The following is a 22,596-nucleotide window of genomic DNA, read 5'->3' as shown; positions in this document are numbered from 1 at the left end:
TTATTACTCAATGGTTCTGGTGTGTGTACAATGAGGGTGTAGGACTCTTTATTTATAGCTAAGCCCCCTTACATTTAGTGCTTGAGATACATTTCTAAACTTTAGAGAATGCCATCCCTTGATTCCATGAGCAAAGATACAACCCTTGATTCTAGGAGATTTGGTGCTATTGAACAATCCTTGACTTGCAAAAATCATGTTGAGCACTAAGCCTTCTAGAAACCTCCAAATTTAATCCTACCAAGTTTGTGTTTAGGCATGGCCAAACCTAGGCCTAACCTTATGCCCACACCTCAATCATCGTGCTTCCACCTAGGTCTGATTGGGTGACCCCGTATTGCTCACCAGCACCTGCCCCTAGGTTTGGCTCAATCCTGCTGAACTTGAACACCTTCTCTGAGCCTCTGGAGTCTTGATCACTACCCGCCCCATTGTTTTAGGCTAGTTCCAAGTAACCTGGATCTCTAGTGCACCTCATGGCTTGATCCCCTTGGCTGTCAGACACTATCCCTGTAGAACTAGAACTATCACTCAACTTGAAGAGAATCCCTAGGCTTGGACTAGCTTGTGAACTATGAAAGATGCACTGAGGGTCATTTGGTGCTGATGGTGGTTAAGACATGTGCATGTGTCACAGTCTACAAGCTGGTTGTCATGGGTCGTACATTTCTTAGACCAAAATCATGTGTCCATGCAGCACCAAGACTACTCTTAGTCGAGGTCAACCTTTCTCAAATTTTTTTCTCCATAGATAGATCGTTTTTTATCCTTCAAGGTACATACTCGTGAGCTTTTCTTGGCTTGAACCTCGTGGGTTGCTCACAATAATCTCAAACTTCGTAAGGAGGAACCTAACTCCCATTATCATAATCAATGCATGATCAACCCATGATTCTCAGGTGGCCTTAAACATCCGCATCTACTTGCAGGCATTGAGGTTCTAACCACTAACCCACCTAGCTCATAGTAGTGCACACATTCTGGCATGTGAGAACTTAACACTATGCCAACCTACATCATATGCAAGCTTTTGTGCCTTGAACCCTAAGGCACAACATAGATGCTAGTTAATAGCTAGCTTAAAGCCACACTTGGCTAATCTCATCCCACGAAACTCATATCTTAAGGCCTCAGCCCTTAGCCTTATCCTAGGTTGCTCGTATGTATGATGGACACTTGACATGAGGATTGTCCCACCTCAAGGAACTTGAGTGTGCTACCTTACCTATAGCACACCTCTGTCGATTGGTCATAAGGCTCTAGCAGTGTGTTTGCTTGCTAGCTTGCTTATTCTTCAGGCTTGATGGTGCACCTCTTATGTAAACACCATCTCGTGATCCTTGGTTACTCATTAAACTAGCTCAAGGAAGGGAAACTGAAGGGCATAACAAACACTAGCATTTAAACCCATGGTTTAACACAAATGCATAATACAAGGCCTACTAACTCTAACTATCCTCGAGTTTACCATAACCTAAGGAGGCATCATGCCACACTCATGACCCGATGATGCCCACCCATCTAGACACCACATATGCCTAAGAGTTACTCACTCCAGACTAGCCAGGCCCTCTTCTACCTACTAGTCAAGAGGGTAGCGGAAAGCTAACATCAGTCATCCCTTATAAAAAGTGTAAAAAATTTCCTAATCATCCTACCTAGAAATGTAAGACTGTCTGAAACAGGGACACTTTTCCTAACCATCTCAAAAGCTTTCTTCAGCTAGCTTAGGGCCTAGTGACCTATCTCTTAGCCATTATAATTCTCAAATTCAACTCGTTGCTACATTAACACATTTAAGGGTGCCTACTCATGACTTTGACTGATAGCTCATGACTTTGATTGATAGCACCTGACAGGTACCCGACTTCAAGGCACCTATCCTTTAGCTCATACTTGCCCAAGCACTTTGATACCTTAATTGCGCCCCTAGGGTATGATGACCACATGAGGGGAGATTAAAGAGGATGACAAGTTGATAGTCTAATGCATCAAGCATGGAGACTACCAAAATGCACAACCAAAGCACAATTCATATGCCTATTACTCAATGAGTGAGTAGAAGAAATAATGTATGAAGCCAGGCCATAACCACTTGGCATAGGAAAAACACAAGCAATGGCTAGGAGACTACCCCACCATCCAACAGGCAACAATGACACAATATAACCAATGCTTGGTCTAGCTGGGACCACACATGCAACCTTCATTGTCACCACCTTAGGGGGACATTGGCCAATTTAAAGACTTCTTTCTGGGGTTTTAGGTAGCATCAGCTGAATATGTCATGAACCATGTAGGAGTCTAAAACTAAGAGGGTTATGTGATAGACTTACTCAAGATGGTATGCACAATGGACTAGGAAGGATCAAAATCAAGGCTTTAAAGGCACATACTTTACCTAAGTGTGTAGGCCAAGGCCAAGGTCGGAGTGTAAGAGTACACTAAAGGTGAGTTACATAGTGTCAGGGATGAGAATTGCTCATTGAAAAGTTTTAGAAAGCCCTAGGATATGGCATGAGTTGTCAAGCACAAAAAAACCTAGGTCAACCCAGAGACTAGCCAAGTGAGTGGGCAGGAAAGAATCTAGAGAAGCCAAAAGGCTCACCAGATGCATGGGTACTAAAGGTTCTAGAAGGGCTAGGTGCAAGCATAGTGATGCGCATTATAGCACTCGTATGAGAAAGCCTCTAGAAGGTTCTAGCTATGGGCAAGGTGGCACCCAGATGGAGAAAGCTTTGGAACCCACTAGACATAGGCACTTAGTGGAAATGTTCAAACTCCTCTAGAGCCAGGGGTTTGACAGGGAGCTTGAAACCAACGAATCTTTAGAAAGGCTTTAGCTGACCATGGTAGAGCCTAGGCACCCTAGTACTATCTAAAAGGCCCTTAATAGCTATACACTTTGATTCATTGTAACCATAAGTACCAAGATAGCTCAAGTATAAATAGGAAAGCCTCCCTCTCATTTATACATAAGCAATAAAGAAGAAAAAAGTTAGAAGCAACAAGATAAGCAAGGAAGAAGAACTAAGCAATAGACTTGGACATTGAGCAATTGTACATAGCATCAAGTAAATAGAAATAATATTGCTTTAACTCTCCTTCCTAGCTTTCTTTTAAGCTCTTAGGGAGCTAATGGAGTGCACGGCACAAGCATTCAACACAGAGTAAAAAAAAGGCTTACCTAGGCACTTAGATGGTAGTTTCTAACCTAAGGCCGCATAGGTACTAGGCTTAAGCCCAACCTATGACATATGCATGGACTTGGCCAGGCTAACACATTTTTATGATCGATGAAAAGGGACCATGAGACTACCAAATACTTGAGAGACTTGGCTAGACCAAGCTTGTGATCATAGCTTCTACTTACACCACCCCAAGGAGATGTTGCTCAATTTAGAGACTTGGTCTAGGGTTTGGGATAGCATCAGCCATAGATGTCACAGGCCAAAGGCTTAAGCCTAGTACCCATATGGCCTTAGGCAAGAAACTACCATCCATGTGCCTAAGTTAGCCTTTTTTCTGACTATGTGATGTATGCTTATGCCATGCACTCTATTATCTCCTTAAGAGATTGAGAGAAAGTTAGGAATAAGAGTTAAAGCAATTGTATTTTTATTTACTTGATGCTATGTACAATTGCTGAATGACCTTACAATGACTTCTATGTTTACCTCTAAGTCTCTAATATAGCCAAGTCTATGACTTGGTTCCTCTTAGTTTTATGTTGTTGGCTTCTCTTATTAACTATAAATGAGGGGGAAGGCCCCTATTTATACCTAAGCCTTCCAACACATATGGCTTTTATGGATCTAAGTGTATGGCTTTTATAGGCCATCGAGACCCCTTCACGGCCCTTAGACACTTCTATAGCCTTTGTAGAATCTAGCTTGTCTACTCTTGGTGAGTGCCTACACCTAGCAGGTTCCATAACTTTCACCATCTGGTTCCTGCTTCACCTACAGTTAAGGCCTTTAAGAGCCTTCTTCATTTGGGTGCTATAGTACCTGTTACTATTCCCATGCTAGGCCATTTTGGAATTTTCGGTGCCTGTACACCTAGTTGGCTTCCAAGTTTCTCCAAACTCTTCTATGCCCCTACACCTAGCATGTCTCTAGGTTAATCTAGAGCCTTCTGTGCATGTCTGCTCGTGCCACTCTTTTGAGGCATTCTTGATCTTTCCAATGAGTAGTCTCCATTCATGGCACTAGGCTGTTCACCTCGCCAAACTTTCACACCTTAGCCTAGACCTTGGTCAACACACTCGAGCATTGTATATGCCTTTAAGACCTTGGTCTTGATCTTTCCTAGTCCTTCACCCATACCAATTGGAGTAAGCTATGTCTTTAACCCTCTTGGCTGAAGACTTTTGCATAGACCATGATGTTCTTCCCCACTCATTTTACCAATGCCCTCTTTTTTAAGGGATGCCATTTTTTCATCGTACATGCATGTTGGATCAATGTCCTACTCTTGTCCCTATGGTCCTTGACACATGATGGTTCTTGTTACATGATGGTTCTCGATACACCTTCATAGTTGTCCCCTACTTCACTCACGATCCCAATGCGATTCCCATGAAACCAAGCTTGACAAAGCATGTAGTGCCTTAGCTAGTGACGTGCCATTACCCTTTTTCAATACTTAATGGGCCTTTTGAGGTGTGCAGCACTCATGTCACATAGGCTTTCATGAATCTTGGCTTGTCGAAGCATGTAACACCTCTATGTCTGATGTACCATTACCCTATCCTCTTTGCCATAGGGTCCTTACCCTTTTTCTACAGTTAACGAGCCTTTTAGAGTGTGCAACAGCACAAGTGCAGGGTGTGCATCACTCATGACTAGGCTATTACCTTTTCTTTGACAAACCATCCATCTCCAAGGCTGGTGGCTCTTTACAGCCACACTCACCTTACCTTCATTAGAAGCTTGAGAGATCACCTTTTTTTGGCTCAATCACTATCATGACTCTTGCCATTAGACTCTCTCTAAGTCTTCATAATGGCTTTAGGCTTTTTCCACTATGAGAGCTCCGTGGCCATATATGGTCCTAAGTATAAAAAGTAATTAAAGGACATGGTCACTGTACCTTTATCCTAGATCAAACCCTTAGTCCTTGCCTTTTGATGTTATGGATCTTCATTTGCTTCCTCTTCTCTTGAGAAACTGCTACTCTCATCTCTCCCACTCAAGCCCTTGCCCTTGGGCTCAACTCTTAGCCTTGGGCTATGGAGACTTAGTACATTTAGCCTCGACCACCGATTGAGCAATGAAAATACTCTAGCTTCAAGTTCTATAGCTTACTACTTCACTTGGCTTTTACCCATAGTTTTTATGCTTTTTTGGAGTCCTCTCATATAGAGTCTAGTAGTCATATATGATCTTTGGTGTTCTTAAACTAACTTTCAAGAATGACAACCTCTCTTTCAAACTACCCTTTTTCCCTTTACACATGGTTTAACAGCCTTTATACACATCACTTGTGCACTCAACCATAAAAGCAAAGCTTAAACTAAGGATCTCCAACACATCATTATAAGCAATCAAATGTCTTTATGCCCTACTTTTAATACCAACAACTAGCAATGCCTACACCATGTAACCCCTCATGTAAGCTATCATCATAAGTGCCACACTAGCACATAAGTTGTTGATACAACTCAAACCAATATCAAGACTGGTCATAATGAAGGTTTTTATCCCCTTGTTACGAACCTACTTTGATACCAACTGTCATGGGTGGAGAGCTTAAGCCTAGCACCCATGTTACCTTAAGCTGAAAACTATCATCCATGTGCCTAAGCCAACCTCTTTTTTGACTCTATGTTGAACACTTATGCTATGCATTCCATTGGCTCCCTAAGTGCTTGGAAGAAAGCTAGGAAGGAGAGTTAAAGTAATTGTATTAATAACTCAAACCAACATTAACACTGGTCATAACGAAGGTTTTTATCCCCTTGTTGCAAGCCTACTTTGATACCAACTGTCATGGGTGGAGAGCTTAAGCCTAGCACCCATGTTGCCTTAAGTTGAAAACTATCATCCATGTGCCTAAGCCAACCTCTTTTTTGACTCTATGTTGAACACTTATGCTATGCATTCCATTGGCTCCCTAAGTGCTTGGATGAAAACTAGGAAGGAGAGTTAAAGCAATTGTATTTCTATTTATATGATGCTATGTACAATTGCTTAATGACAATGACTCCTATGTCTAGCACCAAGTTTTTAATATGGCAAATTTTATGACTTGGTTCTTCTTACTTTTCTCTTTTTAATTCTCTTGTTAACTATAAATGAAGGGGAGGGCCCCTATTTATACCTAAGCCTCCATAACACATATGGCCCATATTAATCCAAGTGTGTGGCCCTTATAGGCCTTCTAGACCCTTCCATGGCCATTAGACACTTCCTAGGTTGGCTAATGGCTTTGCAAAATCTAGCTTGCTCCAGGCTTCCCATTAAGCTTAAGGTCTAGAAGAGTCTGGGCACTCCCATTAAGTACCCATGTCTAGTGGGTTCTAGAACCTTTTATGTTCGATTATTACTTTGCCCGTAGCTAGGGTTTTTAAGAGCCTTTTTTATCTGGGTGCTATAGTACTTATTACTATTCCCATGCCGGCCTATTTTGGAACCTTTGATGCCTACACACCTTGCTAGCCTCTAGGTTTCTCCAGACTCTTCTGTGCTCATACACATGGCTTGTCACCAAGCTAATCTAGAGCCTTCTTTGCCTATTTGCTCATGCCACTATTCTAGGGCATTTTAGATCCTTTTAATGAGTAGTCCTCATTCTTGGCACTAAGCTACTTACTTTGCCATGCTCTTACACCTTAGCTTAGGCCTTAATCTACACACTTGAGCCTCGTATGTGCCTTTAGGGCCTTGGTCTTGATTCTTCTCAGTCCTTCACCTGCACCAACTCAAATAAACTATGTCTCTCAACTTTTTTGGCTTAGGACTTGCATATAAACCATGGCATTCTCCTATACTCATTCTAGCAATGTCCTTATTACTAGAAGATGCCATTATTTCACTATATACGCATGTTTGACGATGTCCCACTCTCATCCTGATAGTCTATGGCACGTGATGGTTCTTTGTACATGATGGCTCTTAGTACACCTTAGTAGTCATCCTTTGCTTTAGTTTTGATCCCAATGTGGTTCCCATAAAATGATGTTTGTCAAAGTATGCAGTGCTATAGTTGGTGATGTGGCCTTACCATCTCTTCACACTTAATGGGCCTTTTAGAGTGTATAGCACTCACATCACATAGGCTTCCACATATCTTGGCTTGTTGAAAAGTGTAGTGCCCTATGTTTAATGTGCCATTACCTTTTCCTTCACACCATGGGGTCTTTTCCCTTTTTCGGCACTCAATGGGCCTTTCGAGTTGCATAGTGACATAGGTGTAGGGCATGTAAGATGTGTAGTGCTCACGTCTAAGACATTACCCTTACTTCAACAAACCATCCATCTCTAAGGCTTTTGGCTCTCCATAACAACATTGACCCTACCTTTATCAGGAGCTTGAGAGATCATCTATTCTCGACTCAACTGCCATCACAACTCTTGCCATTGGACTCTCCCTATGTCCTCATAATGGCTTTAGGCTTATTTCGCTATGGGTGTTCCCTAGCCTTATGTTGAACACAAGAAGTAGTTAAAAGACATGGTCACTGTACCTTTATCTTAGACCAAATCTTTGGTCCTTGCCTCCTGATGGCGTGATTCTTCATTGGCCTCCTTTTCCCTTAAGAAATCGCTACTCTTATTTCTCCCACTCAACCTTATCCCTAGGCTTAGCTTTTAACCTTGGGCTATGGAGACTTAGTGCACTCAGCCTCAACCACCAACTTAACAATGGCTATATTCTGCTTGAAGTCTCGTACCCTACCACTTCACTTGGCTCTTACCCATGGCTTTTACCCTTATTTGAACTCCTTACACATGAAGATTAGCACCCATATATGATCTTTGGTGTCTTTAAACTGGCTTTCATGGATGACAACCTCTTCTTCAAAATAGCCTCTCTCCTCTTATGAATGGGTGGGTATCCCTCATGCCTATCACCCATGCACTCAACCACAAACATGAAGCTTAAACTAAGGATCTCTCATACATCCTCATGAGCAAACAAGCATCCCTGTGCCTTACTCTTGCATGAACAACCAACAATGCCCACACCATGTAATCCCATAAGCAAGCTATCATTATAAATGGCATACTAGAATGCAAACTACCTGTGCAACTCAAACTGACATCAACATCAATCATAATAAAGGTTTTGATCCCCCTCGATCAGAACCTACTATGATACCAACTATCATGGGCTAGGGGTTTAAGCCTAGCACCTGTGTGGCCTTAAGCTAGAAACTACCATGTTTCTAAGTTAGCCTCTTCTTTAACTCTATGCCAAACACTTGTGCCATGCATTCCATTGACTCTTTAAGAGCTTGGGAAAAAGTTGGGAAGGAGAGTTAAAGTAATTGTATTTTTATTTACTTTATGCTACATACAATTACTGAATGACCTTACATTGACTCCTATGTCTGTCCCAAAGTCTTTGATATGGTAAAGTCTATGACTTGGTTCCTCTTACTTTTTTCTTGTTGCTTTTCTTGCCAACTAAAAATGAAGGGGAAGGCCCCTATTTATACCTAAGCCTTCCCAGCACATATAGCCCTTATCGATCTAAGTGTGTGGCCCTTATAGGCCTTCTAGATCCTTCTATAACCATTAGACACTTCCTAGGTCAACTAAGGCCTTTGCAAAAATCCAGCTTGTTCTAGGCTCCCTGCTAAGCCTCGAGTCTAAAAGAGTTTGGGCAATCCCGCTGAGTGCCCATATCTAGCGGGTTTCAGAACCTTCCTTTTCTAGTCGCTGCTTGCCTGTAGCTTGGGCCTTCAAAAGCCTTCCAAGTTTGGGTGCTACAATACCCACTACTATTCTCATACCAAGTTGTTCTAAAACCTTTAGTGCCCATGCACCTGGCTGGCCTCCAAGGTTCTCCAAACTCTTTTGTGCCCATGCATCTGGCCTATCTTTAGGCTAATTTAGAGCCTTCTATAACTTTTTGCTTGCACCACTCTTTTAAGGCATTCTAGATCCTTTCATTAAGCAATCCCCATGCTTAACACTAGGTTGCTCACCTTGGCATGCTCTTACACCTTAGCCTAGGCCCTAGTTCGCACATTTGAGACTCATATATGCCTTTAGGATAATGGTCTTAATCTTTCCTAATCTTTTGCCTACACCAACTTGAATAAGCTATGTCTCTCAACCTTCTTGGCTTAGGACTTGTGCACAGACACTTTCTTTCTCCCGCATTCATTCTAGCAATGCCTTGTTTATAGGGGATGTCATTCTTTGACTGCTCATTACATTGGCTTCCATAAATCTTAGCTTGTATAAGCATACAACACCTCTATGTCTAATGTGCCTTTACCCTCTCCATTGCAAAATGGGGTTTATACCTTTTTCTAGCACTCAATAGGCCCTTCAGTGTGTACAACACACACAAGTACAGGGCATGTAACTTCCATGTTTAGGCTATTACCCTTTTTTCGACATACCATCCATTTTCAAGGCTGGTGGCTTTCCACAACCACACTCACCTTGCCCTTATGAAGAGCTTAAGAGATCCCCTCTTCTCTATTTAACCACCATCATGACTATTGCTATTAAACTTTCCCTAAGTCCTTACAATGGCTCTAGGCTTCTTCTACTTTGAGTGTTTCTTGGCTTTATATGGTCTTGAGCATAAGAAGCAATTAAAGGACATGGTCATCATACCTTTGTCCTAGACTAAATCCTTATTCCTTACCTTCTGATGTTGTAGTTCTTTATTGGCCTCCTCTTCCTTTAAGAAACCGCTACTCTTGTCTCTCCCAATCAAGCCCTTACCCTTAGGCTCAGCTTTTACCTTTAGGCTATGGAGACTTAGTGCATTCAGCCTTAACCATTAACCCAGCAATGGCAATACTCCCACTTCAAGTTTTGTACCCTACAGCTTCATTTAGCTTTTACCCATGGCTTTTACCTTTTTTCAGACTCCTCATGTGTGGAGTCTAGCACTCATATGTGATCTTTGGTGTCTTCAAACCAGCTTTCATGGATGATAACCTCTCTTTTGAACTAGCCTTTCTCCCTTTGTACATGGGTGGGTGGTCCTCATGCACATCATCCATGCATTCAACCATAAACATGAAGCTTAAACCAAGGATCTCTAGTACATCCTTATAAGTAATCAAGAATCTTCATGCCCACTTTTTCCATTGACAACCTACAATGCCTATACCAGGTAACCCTGTATATAAGCTATCATCACAAGTGGTGCACTAGCATGCAAGCTACCCACATAATTGTAATTGACATCAACACCAATCATAAAAAAGATTTTGATCTCTCTAGGTCAAAACTTGCTCTGATACCAATTGTCACAGGTCAAGGGCTTAAGCCTAGCACCTGTGTGGCTTTAGGCTGGAAACTACTTTCCATGTACCTAAGTTAACATCTTTTTTGACTCTGTGCTAAACACTTATACTATGCATTCCATTGGCTCCCTAAGAACTTGGGAGAAAGCTAGGAAAGAGAGTTAAACCAATTATATTTCTTTTTACTTAATGCTTTTTACAATTGCTTAATGACTTAATGACCTTACAATGACTCCTATGTCTATCCCCAAGTTTCTAATATGGCTAAGTTTATTACTTGATTCCTTTTACTTTTCTCTTGTTGCTTCTCTTATTAACTACAATTAGAAGGAGGGTCCTTATTTATGCCTAAGCCTCCCCAGCACATATGGCCTTTATTGATCTAAATGTGTGGCCTTTTATAGGCATTTTAGACCCTTCCATAGCCCCAAGACACTTTCTAGGTCAGCTAAAGACTTTGTAAAATTCAACTTATTCCAAACTCCTCACTAAGTCTTGGGTCTGGAAGAGTTTGAGCACTTCTGCTGAGTGCTTGTACCTAGCAGGCTCTAAAACCTTTCCCATCTGGTCGTTACTTTGCCTGCAACTAGGGCCTATAAGAGCCTTCCTCATTTGGGTGCATATACCTATCACTATTCTCGTGCTAGGCCATTCTAGAGCCTTCAGTGCTGACACATTTAGTTGTTCTCTAGGCTTATTGAGACTTCTTTGTGCCTACGCACCTAGCCTATCCCTAGGTTAATCAAGAGCCTTTTGTGCTTGTCTGCCCATGCCACTCTTCTAGGGCATTTTAGATCTTTCAATGAGTAGTCCCCATTCTTGGCACTAAGCTACTCACCTCATCATGCTCTTTCACCTTAGCCTAAGCCCTGATCCATACATTCAAGCCATGTATGTGCCTTTAGGACCTTGGTCTTTATCCTTCCAAGTCTTTTTTCCCTCACTAACTTAAACAAGCTGTATCTTTTGACCTTTTTGTATGAAATACACAAAGGCTTAAGGTCAACATGCTGAACCCTTTTTTCACATGCACAGAGATAAATTAAGGCCATGGGTGCCTATAAGTCACCAGAATAATAGTCACCGAACAACATGGCCAGAAGGCATGCATGACTTAGATTTTGCTCTAGGGATGTTGCCATAGATGTATATAATGATAGGCCTATCAAGCACACTTATTCCATTAAGGGGGGGAAAATGGCTTAAATAACCACCTTCTAAAGGCTTTAGAGGTTTTACAAATATGATAGCAGTAGACATTAAAGTATTTAAAATGGGCACACTTTTTTCAAATAGGCATATACCATACCAAGGGTCCACAGTTGAGGCATGTGCTCGTACCAAGGCCCAACATGTGTCGATGGTGTTTAAGGTAACTGTCTACATCAAGGGCCATCTTCTATCAATGCTGATCGAAGCATGTGCTCTCACCAAGTCCAAATTATGCTAATGTTGATCAAGGTATGTGCCCTGACCAAGGCTAGCATATGTAGATAGTGGTTTAAGCAATTGCCCATGCCAAGGCCCAGCTTATGCTATTAGTGGTCAAGGTAAATGCCCCTACCAAAGGCCAGCTTGTGCCAATGATGGTTGAGGCATGTGCTCACACCATGCACCAGCATGTGTCAATGCTGGCTCGAGATGAAAAACTTGACCGTTGGCATTAAGGGTTCCAATGATTGGGGGTAGGGGGCTAGGGGGTGTGCGCACATGATGTGTGATAAGCGTTGGTTCTTAGACCTTATATTGGCATCTCAACCATCCTCATCATTGGAGGCTTAGATCTTAAGAGACTAGCCCAGAACAATGGTGTGGGTAGTGATCAAGACTCCAAAAGCTCAGGTACAATGTTCAAGTTTGGTAGAACTGAGCCAAGACTAGGTGTGGGCACTGGTGAAGGATATGTGGACACATAGTCAGACCCAAGTGTTGGCACTAATGATTAAGGTGCGGGTGCATGGTCAAACCTAAATGCAGGCACTGATGATTGAGTTATGAGCGCACAATTAGACCCAAATGTGTTCACACCTGAACACAGTCCTTGAAGGATCAAAGTTGTAGGCTTCTTGAAGGCCTAGTACTATAGCATAATTTTTCACAAGCTAGAATTATGCTAAGCACTTGAGTTTTGTAGGCTGAGTTTGGCAAATGAAATCAATTCCCTATCCAAGGTCACACAAAGTTTGACTTAAGACCAAAGCCCATGACACATGCATCGAGTGTCATTTGGTGCTGATGGTGATCGAGGGGTAGATAAATGCCTTGTGTGAGAGGTTCATGGTACACATACCGTACCAAATGCTAGCATCTACCAAAAAGGTGTTTGAGGTAATAATCCGTACGAAAGGCTTGCTTACGCTAATAGTGGTTAAGGCAAGTGCTTGCATCTAGTGATGTTGTCTAAGGCAACATCCCGCACTAAGGGGCTAGCATTTACTGATGGTGTTCAAGGCAACAATAGGCCAGCATTAGTTAATGGTGTTGGATATAATTGCCTACACTAACCAAGGGCCAGATGCTGTCGATGGTGTTTAAGGCAACAACATGGACCAAGGGCCAGGGTGTGTCAATGGAGTTCAAGGCAAGTGCTCACACCAAGGGCAAGCCCATCACTGTAACAAATACTAAGGGCATTTAGTTGTCATATACTTAGATGCTTAAAGAAGGGATGTCATCACCTGACTAAATCAGTTGCAATGGAGAACACCATTCATCCCTAACCTTAGAGGGGTATAGTGTAAAAAAATCAAGTGAGAGGACTTTAGTGGGTGTCGTGAGGGGAAGGATGAATCAAAGCGACAAAAGGCTGAATCTCAATAAATTATGGTTGCAAGGCCACTTGGCTGCTTACAACACCCCATCACATATTTAAGTCATTTGTAAATACCATACTTTCTATTCTAGTTGAGCTCATCTTTGGCACTTGTGTTATCTTTTAACAAATGTGGCACCCTAGCCAAACTCCCCACCTGACAATGTCTTTTGCCCGAATTGATCGATTGAGGCTGACCTTAGGTCCAAAAGAAAAGGTTGTACCTAGCCTTTGATTCATGAAATATGTAAAATAACATTAAAAGTAATTGCATTTCAATTTTTCCTAAGGGATCCCACTTATACTACACCTATTAGGTCATTCAGAAAGTCAGATTAGAGTCAAGCTCAACATGGTCTTTTCTTCTAGTAGATTTTGCCAAGCCTGTTCCCTTGGCTATGGTTTCACTGGATAGTAGGCAAGGAGAGTGAGAATCTTGTTAATCCATTCATGTACATCACTAATTAGATGACAAGGCATTTGGCTACCTTAAGAGAGTCATAGTTACTCCCACCATTTAGCCGCGTTTGGTTAAATTTCTTTGCCTTAACATTTACAGCATTGGGTAAAAATTACATTGTGTGAGCATCTGCAAGGACCATCACAATGCTTTGTTTTAATTAAATAGTTAGATTCCACTTGTCTGTACTAGTTCTAAGTTGACTATTTGTCACTCAATGAGCAGCTTAAGTAGTGCACCAGTAGTCACTGGGTTCAAGACTGGGACCCCTATGCCTAGCCTTCAGACCCAATCATTTTCCTAAGGTTACGAATCCATTTTGCTGACTTCCCTTGCGTACATTGTTCTAACTACCAAAGGTTGTTCACCTTGGATACCTGATGCTGTTATGAGTATGATAGGGCATGAATGGCACTTACTCCTCTGAATTTTCACAGGTCACCAATGGTGTATTGGACACCACATGATGTGCAGTGCTCTTTCAGCTACTAGACCTTACCTTTGGTTGAGCTATTTTCAGGGTGGGTAGGTCATTAAATAAAAAAGATAACTCTTACCGAGGCCTCTACCAACATCTTCGGACTTCTTAACATTGTTATAAGTCGTTGTGTCCTAATTCAAGAATTTTAACCTAATTCTCTTTCGAAGCTCGCACTAGACATGCTATCAAATGGGCTTCCCCCATATCTTAGGTTTGACTAACCCATGTACAAGTGTTGTTCACTTGGAACCTTTCCCCTTTTTAAGCCTTCAAAGTTCTCATTTGAATATTTACTACTACCACCAAGATCTACACTGATGGCCACTCCATCTGAGCTCACACCTTGGGTTTTGTGATAGTTTTACTATCTTAATCAACCAACACCCTTTGTGGGTTCTAGGTTAGCATGCAATTGGGCACTATAACCTAGCTTTCGATTTATCATGCATTGCCAATTTTGCTTACCAAAATTGGCTCCCTTTGAGCTCTCAATTTCTTGGTTTGGCTTAACGAAGTAGCAGTGCTATTCTACCTATTTAAAGTTTGAGAATATGTCAAGGGCATTATGCGCTCGATGCCTCTAATCATTGGCTTTTCCCAATAGAATTCACCAACGACTCTAGCTATCCTAAGGGAAACTTTGGAGGGAAACAACTACTAGATAGTTTGATTAGTCTTTTGTCCCTATACTCAAGTTAGGTGAACAATTTACACATTAGTATAACTATGGGCCTCCATTAGAGTTTCTTTTGGCTTTGCACTACTCAAGCATAGTTCACCATATTTTAGGTCCTGACAAGCATGTTCACAGTCAAACCTTTCTCTAAAGATCAAGGTCAATTGGTAGTGCACCTGTGAGGGATCTTGCCAATCAGCTTCCTTTGCCTTATGGGTTTTCTAGCCCATTGACTCATACACATATCAGACTCTTTGGCTTGTGTTTCAAGATAGGTGGAATGGGGAGCTCGTAGGCAAATGTCAAGAGCACATAGGTGATGAGGTAAGTCAAGACAGTGCATGCTACATTCCATGATCGTAGTGACAATGTCTTTATAGGCATATCGAAACTCGGAGCTTAGGCCACCATCGTGACCTACATTAGTCCACACCTAGAGTCGATCAGTGGACCAACTCTTACCTTTCCACATCCGATTGGGGTGCATCATTGGCTCACATCCATTTCCCTTCTAACAATTTCAAGCACTCTTTGACTCTTTTTTCAAAGTCCTTTTCATCTTTCCCTAATGGTACTTGTTTACTATCGGTGTCTCACCAATATTTAGCCTTGGATAGAATTTACTACCTGATTAGGGTTGCATTCCTAAATAACCTGACTCATCGATAGTGCCTTGTGGTGTGATAAGGTCTAGGCATAACAAGGCTCTCACCCTCTCTAACATCCCTTTCCAAAGGAGTTGGGCCTAGTCCACTGGTGAGAATGCTTTTTTAGACTACAATTCGGATGTCATGAGTGCCTAATTCTCAAGCTAGTCTCTTCTCGATTTGCTCATCATTTTTAGGAGAATCCTTATAGGTTTCTTTTGTTTAGCTTATCGTTATGCTTAAACTTACTGTGTAATCCTGCTTAACCTAGGGTCACGATACAAGCATTGATTAAGTGATGTAGGGGGTCCGATGGGGTCAGATGGACAATAAGCACATGTCACCAGAGACAAGGCACCTCAAGAGCATTACCATCGATAGTCACAGTGCTATCATTGTCGGGGACTTACTTTTGGGCCAACTATGATCGATGAGATCATGGAAAGCTATCTTTCACCCCTCTCACCAAAGCTCGATGGGCGAGGGCTGGAAGGGGAGACGATGAATGACAAACATGCCTTCAGCCTAATGGCTTGGGTGCAACATGTGTTCAAAGACTTAATGGTTTACAAGATTCTACAATTAACACTAAGTATCACATTTTGCTACATTATTCATCAATGCAAAAGCTGAGATATCCATTGCTGAGAGTCATTTTGGTTTTTTAGGATAAAAGGAGTCACGGTGTCACCTGCACATACGCTATGAATGGGATGTTGATGGCACATGCTCTCTTTTTTGTTTTAGTTTCATGGTGCGATTCGTGCTAGGGGTTTGTTACTTAGCTACAAGTGATGATACCGATCATTTCACTTGCTTGGGAGGCTAAACAAATCAATCATCATGCACACCCAGGGTCAGAAGGGGCTCAAGGAACAAAGGCACCCTCGCCCCCTCAGTGTTTTGTTAACACATTTATGGGTTGTTTATTAAGCAAGTTTATACAATGATTTTTCCATAAGTTCACCTAAAGAAACCTTGTTATGACTTCTCTTTTCCCTAAATGATAAGGTTCAGTAGACCTTTTTATAGCATCATGAGCAATGAACCATCCACATTGCCATGATCTAAACACTTCACCGAACCGTTCAATTAGTAAGAGTGATGGGTGATGTGTACAAAGGGTAAGGACATAGTCAACATGAGCTAGCGACTCACGCTTACTAGGAATTCCTCATTCAAGACCAACAATTATAATGATCTATCCCCATCATGATGAAATTTCAAAGATTACCTCTCGTTGAATACATCAGTCTAGTGTGCATGCAGCCTATAACATCTAAGGGCATCACAAACCTATTATTGCCTCAAACTTCCTTGGCCTAAGTGGCCATAGTCATTCTAAGAAGCTATCCATAAAGGATCACCTCTGTGTAGCTAGTTAGCAAGTTTATGTCCGTTCTTTAATGGAATTAACAAGACAAATCACTCCACCAACTAAGAATGGCCATGCAACACCACCCATAAAATTAAGGAAGATCTTTCAATCTATCAATCCTTACTATGTCTAAACTTGGTAAGTTTCCTTGTGTTGAGTCAAATTAAGTTGTAAGCTCCACTCTTAGTGGTGCCTTTCCATCAATTCCTTTAAGTTTCAGCCTTACGACCATACTTCCTTCGAAACCCAAAGACTTTGATTTCTCGTAAGGTGTCGGCAGAGTCCTAAAAGTAACATCCATCGATCCACAATCAGCATCATTTATGGTTGACACTAGTATGGTATTTGATCATCTTCAAGCTCCCAACTTTCATTCTTGATTAATGAAAACATCTTGGCAAATGCTTTCATAGTTGTTTGTCTTTCATAAATCCAAGGATTTCACCTCTGACTGTGAAATATGAATGACCCTGACTATCCCTATTAAACATTGCTTCGATTTCAAAAGCCAACACAATAGGATTGAAATCTTATGATGTTACCCTATGCTAATGTAAACAAGTGTACGCTTACTTGAGCACTTTGATTTTTTCAAAGTAACAGTGCTAAAGGAATGACCCGATCAAATAAGGACAAGATCACATTATTGATAATAGGGATGAGTAAATCGTTGCTCATCATAAGGTGAGCTAGATGACCCAACCCTAGTTCCAACTATGAGTTTTTTAACTACAACAACTTAAATAAACACTATTGGAGCTAGAATTACCATAGTTGCTGGCACTAGACATGCCTTTCAACAGATCCTTATTAAGGGATTTAGATTATACTCATTCTAATTGCCAAACTCATAGAGCCCAATATTGTTATTTATTATCACTACCTTCCTATTTTCGAACACTTTACCAAAACATTCAATTGGTAGGAGCAATGAGCAATGTGTACAGAGGGTAGAGATGTAGCCAATGCAAGCTGATGACTCATGCTCACTAGGAATTCCTCATTGAATACCAACATTTACAATGATCTATCCCTATCATGATTAAATTTTGAGGATTACCTAGCTTGTTGGCCAACGCTATGGACTTGTTGAATACATTAGTGTAGCACACATGTGGCTCGAAACATCTAAGGGCATTGTAGACCTACTATTGCCTCAAACTTCTTTGGCCTAAACGACCATAGTCCCTCTAAGAAGCTAGCCATGAAGGATCACCTCTACGTTGCTAGTTAGCATGCTATGATCTCATTTGTTAATGGAATTAACTAGACAAATCACTCTACCAACTAAGAATGGCCATGCACCACTACCAATAGAGTTAAGAAAGAGCTCTTAGTCCATCAATCCTTAATATGTCTAGACCTGGTAAGTTTTCCCATGTTGAGTCAAAATAAGCTGCAAGCTCCACTCTTGGTGGTGTCTTTCCATCAATCCCTTTAAGTTTCAAACTCACGACCATACTCTTTCTAGAGCCCAAAGAGTTTGATTCTCATAAGGTGCTGATAGAGTCCTAAAAGTAATATCCACCAATCCCTAGTCAACATCATTTATGGTTGAGATTAGGATAGTATCTGATCATCTTTGAGCCCCCAACTTTCATTCTTGATTTATGAAAACATCCTTGGTAAATGCTTTCATAGTTGTTCATCTTTTTTAAATTCAATAATTTCACCTCTGACTATGAAATATGAATGCCCTTGATTGTCTTTATTAATCATTACTCTGATCCTGAAGGTTAACATAATAGGATAAAAATCCTATGATGTTATCCCATGCTAATGTATACAAGTGTAGGCTTACTTTAAGCACTCTAATTTCTTCAAAGTAATAGTGCCAGATGAATAACCTAGCCAATGAAGGTTAGGAGTGCATCACCGATAGTAGGGACAAGTACATTAGTGCTCACTGTGAGGCAGACCAAATGACCTAACCCTAGTTTTAACTACTAGCTTTTTAACTGCAACAACTTAAATAAATGCTATTGGAGATAGAGTTACTGTGGCTACTAGCACTAGACTTCCCTTCCAATTGATCATCGTTAAGGGATTTAGATTGTACTCATTCTAGTTACCAGACTTATAAATCCTAATATTGCTATTTATTGTCACTACCACTCTATGTTAAGATTGGGTAATTTATGCAGCTACTGCCTTTTTTGGATGTGGTAGCCATTTCTCAAGCTCCTTCTCTAGAATTGAACTCTGATTCTCTGTCACCCATCACCACCATAGTAGGCCATTATCCTACCATTGAAAGTTGATAGGGAAAAATTTTGAATGATGCATCATTGGCACAAAGGCTGTGTGATTCGTCAAGTTATCATGAATTATCAAAGCAATAAGCAAAGCCTGCTTTAACCTTTTTTCTAATAAATGTATCCTTTTCAAAAGTTAAGGTTTGTTGCACATATTAGCTCTAGAATTACTACGGTTATCCGAGTAATAGATACCATCAAACAAACTATAATTGATTTAAAGAGCCATTCACAATTACACAATCTGAATTAGTTCATAGTTTCACTTGCATGGCTTAATCTTTGAGACAAGCATATTACTACTAGCCAAATCAACTAGGTAGCATTCTTTCAAGTTATTGGCACTGCATGGGCCTCAACACACCAATTGAATAGTGGAAAAAGCCAATATAGGGCACAAGCATCATGCATATCGAGCACGTAAAATGCATAGCATTGGATGAATAAGGGCCAGGAGCTTGTGCCCACAAAATGTTCCATATCTAAGAGCACGATTGAACACCAGTGCACCAACGTGGCCATGAAGGTTTAGGAGGCACGCTCAGGACATGGGGCATAATTAAGGTTTGACCCATAGCCCTTAAGGACATAAGATAAATGCAAAATTAAAAGACGTCCTATTTCTATTGATTTAGGTATGTAGCACAAGATCTTAATTGTGCCCCCAAGGTATAATGACCATATGGGTGGAGATTGAAGAGGATGATAGGTTGACAGTTTTATGCATCGAGCATGAAGCCTACCAACATGCACAACCATAGCACCACTTATAGGCCCATTACGTACAAGTGGTAGCGTCTATGCACATCAATCCAAAACTTCTTCTAAAAAAATTTTCAAAAAATCTTCAATTGTGAAAATTTCTAAAAATCGTGAAAAATAAAAAATAAGTCATCGTGCCATGAAACTTCATAAGAAGGCTTAGGGGACCGTTATATGAATTTACAAGCCATAAAAATGGCATTGGCATGGCAAAAATATGAAGATGCGCATGAACCCACCTACTACTCGATCGTGTACAAGGTGTATAGCCCGGGACTAGGGTACCCACGTATAGTGCATGGCTTAACATGTGCAGTTGGTGCTCAAGGGAACTATCCATACTTAAGGCTAGCATATGCCGATGGTAGTCAAAGCATGTGTCGATGGTGGTCAAAGCATATGTCGAGACCAAAGGCCAACATGTCCTAATGATGATCAAGGCATGTGCATGTGTCATGGTCTATATACTAGTCCAGGCACAGAGGTTCTCTCCGAGTCAAAGAATAGTTCCAGCTCTAGTAGAATAGGGTTTGACAACCAAGGAAACTAGGCTTTGAGGCATACTAGAGGTCCAAGTCACAGGTAACTAGCCTAGAATAGTAGTACGAGCAGTGAACAAGACTCTAGTGGCTCAAGCCTAGTGTTCAGGTTTGATAGAATTAAGCCAAGCCTAGGTATGAGTGCTAGTGAGTGTTATATGAATTTACAAGCCATAAAAATGGCATTGGCATGGTAAAAATATGAAGATGTGCTTGAACCCACCTACTACCCAGTCATAATATGCATGGTGCATAACTCAGGCCTAGGATAACTATGCTTGGTGCACAACCTAGCATGTACTAATGGTGTTTAATGGAACTACCTACACAAGGGGCTAACGTATGTCGATGGTGGTTAAAGCATATGCTAAGACTAAGGGCCAACATCTCTTGATAGTATTTTAGGTATGTGCATATGCCATGGACAACAAGCTATCTAGGTCTAGGGGTCTTTTTAAGTTAAAGATCAGTTCTAGTTCTAGCAGGTTAGAGTCGATAGCAAAAGGGACTAGGCCTTAAGGTATACTAGAGGTCTAGGTCATGGGAAACTAGCCCAAAATAGTAGTATGAGAAGTGATCAAGACTTCAGTAGCTCAGGCATAATGTTCAAGTTTGAAAAAATTAAGCCAAGCTTAGGTACGGGCGCTAGTGAGCATTATATAAATTTACAAGACATAAAAATGGCATTGGCATGGTAAAAGTATAAAGATGTGCCTGAACCCACTTACTATCTGGTCTAGGTGCACACGGTGCACAGTCCGAGCCCAAGATACCCATGCTTGGTAAGCAGCCCAGCATATGATGATGGTGTTTAAGGAAACTACCTATATAAAGGGCTAGCATGTGCCAATGGCAGTCAAACCTTATGTGGAGACCAAGGCCAACATGTCTCGATGGTGGTCGAGGCATGTGCATGTGTCATAGTCCACAAATTAGTCCATGTCCAAAGGTTCTCTTTGAGTCAATGAGCAGTTCTAGCTCAAGTGGGAAAGGGTTTGATTGCTAGGGGGACTAGGCCTTGAGGCCTAATGGAGGCCCAGGTCATGGGGAACTAGCCCAAAACCATGGTATGGGTAGTGATCAAGACTTTAGAGGCTTAGACACAGTGTTCAACTTTGGCAAAATTGAACTAGGCCCAAGTGCGAGCATTGCTAAGCATTTATGTCAATTTATAGGCTATAAAAATGGCATTGGCATGGTAGAAATATGATGTGCCTAAACCCACCTACTACCCAATCATGGTGCACATTATGCACGGCTCAAGCCTAGGATACTCGCTTGTGGTGCACAACCTAGCATATATCAATGGTGATTACTGGAATTGCCCATACAAAGGGTAAGCATGTGCCAATGGTTGTTGAAGCATATGCTGAGACTAAGGGCCAACTGTCATGATGGTTGTCAATGATGGGGTTACGTCAGAGTTCGTAAGCTGGTCCAAGCCCTGAGGTTCTCTTTAAGTCAATGAATAGTTCTAATTCTAGTGGGATAGGGTCTGAATGGCAAGAGGACCAAGCCTTAAGGCCTACTTGGAGCCCAAGCTATGGGGAACTAGCCCAAAATAGTGGTATGAATAGTGAGCAAAACTTTAGAGGCTTAGGTATGGTGTTCAGGTTTGGCAGAATTGAGCCAAGCCTAGGTGCTAGCACTAGTTAGGCCTTATATGAATTTACAAGCCATAAAAATGGCATTGATATGGTAGAAATATAAAGATGTGCCTAAACCCACCTATTACCCAGTCATGGTGTGCACGGTGCACGGCCTGAGCCCAGAATACTCGTGCTTAGTGTATGGCCTAGCATGTGCCTAAGACCAAGGGCCAACATATTTCAATGGTATTCGAGGCCTGTGCATGTTTCATGGTTGACAAACTGGTCTAGGCCCATAGGTTCTTTTTTAGTCAAAGAACTATTCCAGTTCAAGTGGGACACATTTGACAGCTTATGGGATCATGCCTAGAGGCGTACTAGAGGTCTAAGTCATGGGGAACTAGCCTAAAATAGTGGTATGGGCAATGATCAAGACTTTAGCGACTCAGGCATGATGTTTAGGTTTGGCAAAATTGAGCCAAACTTAGGTGCAGGCACTGGTGAGCATTATATGAATTTACAAGCCATAAAAATGGCATTGGCAAATTAGAAATAT

The 22,596-nt window shown here is 41.4% G+C and overlaps 3 pseudogenes; all 3 read right to left on the bottom strand.

The window, feature by feature from the left end:
- Positions 1-14,064: 14,064 nt before the first annotated feature.
- Positions 14,065-15,765, bottom strand: LOC149517897 (25S ribosomal RNA; annotated as a pseudogene).
- A 248-nt stretch (positions 15,766-16,013) lies between these two features.
- On the bottom strand, positions 16,014-16,170 carry LOC149517896 (5.8S ribosomal RNA; annotated as a pseudogene).
- Positions 16,171-18,363: 2,193 nt separating this feature from the next.
- On the bottom strand, positions 18,364-19,469 carry LOC149517895 (18S ribosomal RNA; annotated as a pseudogene).
- Between the last annotated feature and the right edge of the window lie 3,127 nt (positions 19,470-22,596).

Source organism: Durio zibethinus, chromosome 8 (assembly GCF_047325235.1).
Source record: "Durio zibethinus cultivar Kanyao isolate XHJ-2024 chromosome 8, ASM4732523v1, whole genome shotgun sequence".
NCBI lineage: Eukaryota > Viridiplantae > Streptophyta > Magnoliopsida > Malvales > Malvaceae > Durio > Durio zibethinus.
Note: the sequence above shows the minus strand (reverse complement) of the source record. Positions and strands in the feature narration are given on the sequence as shown.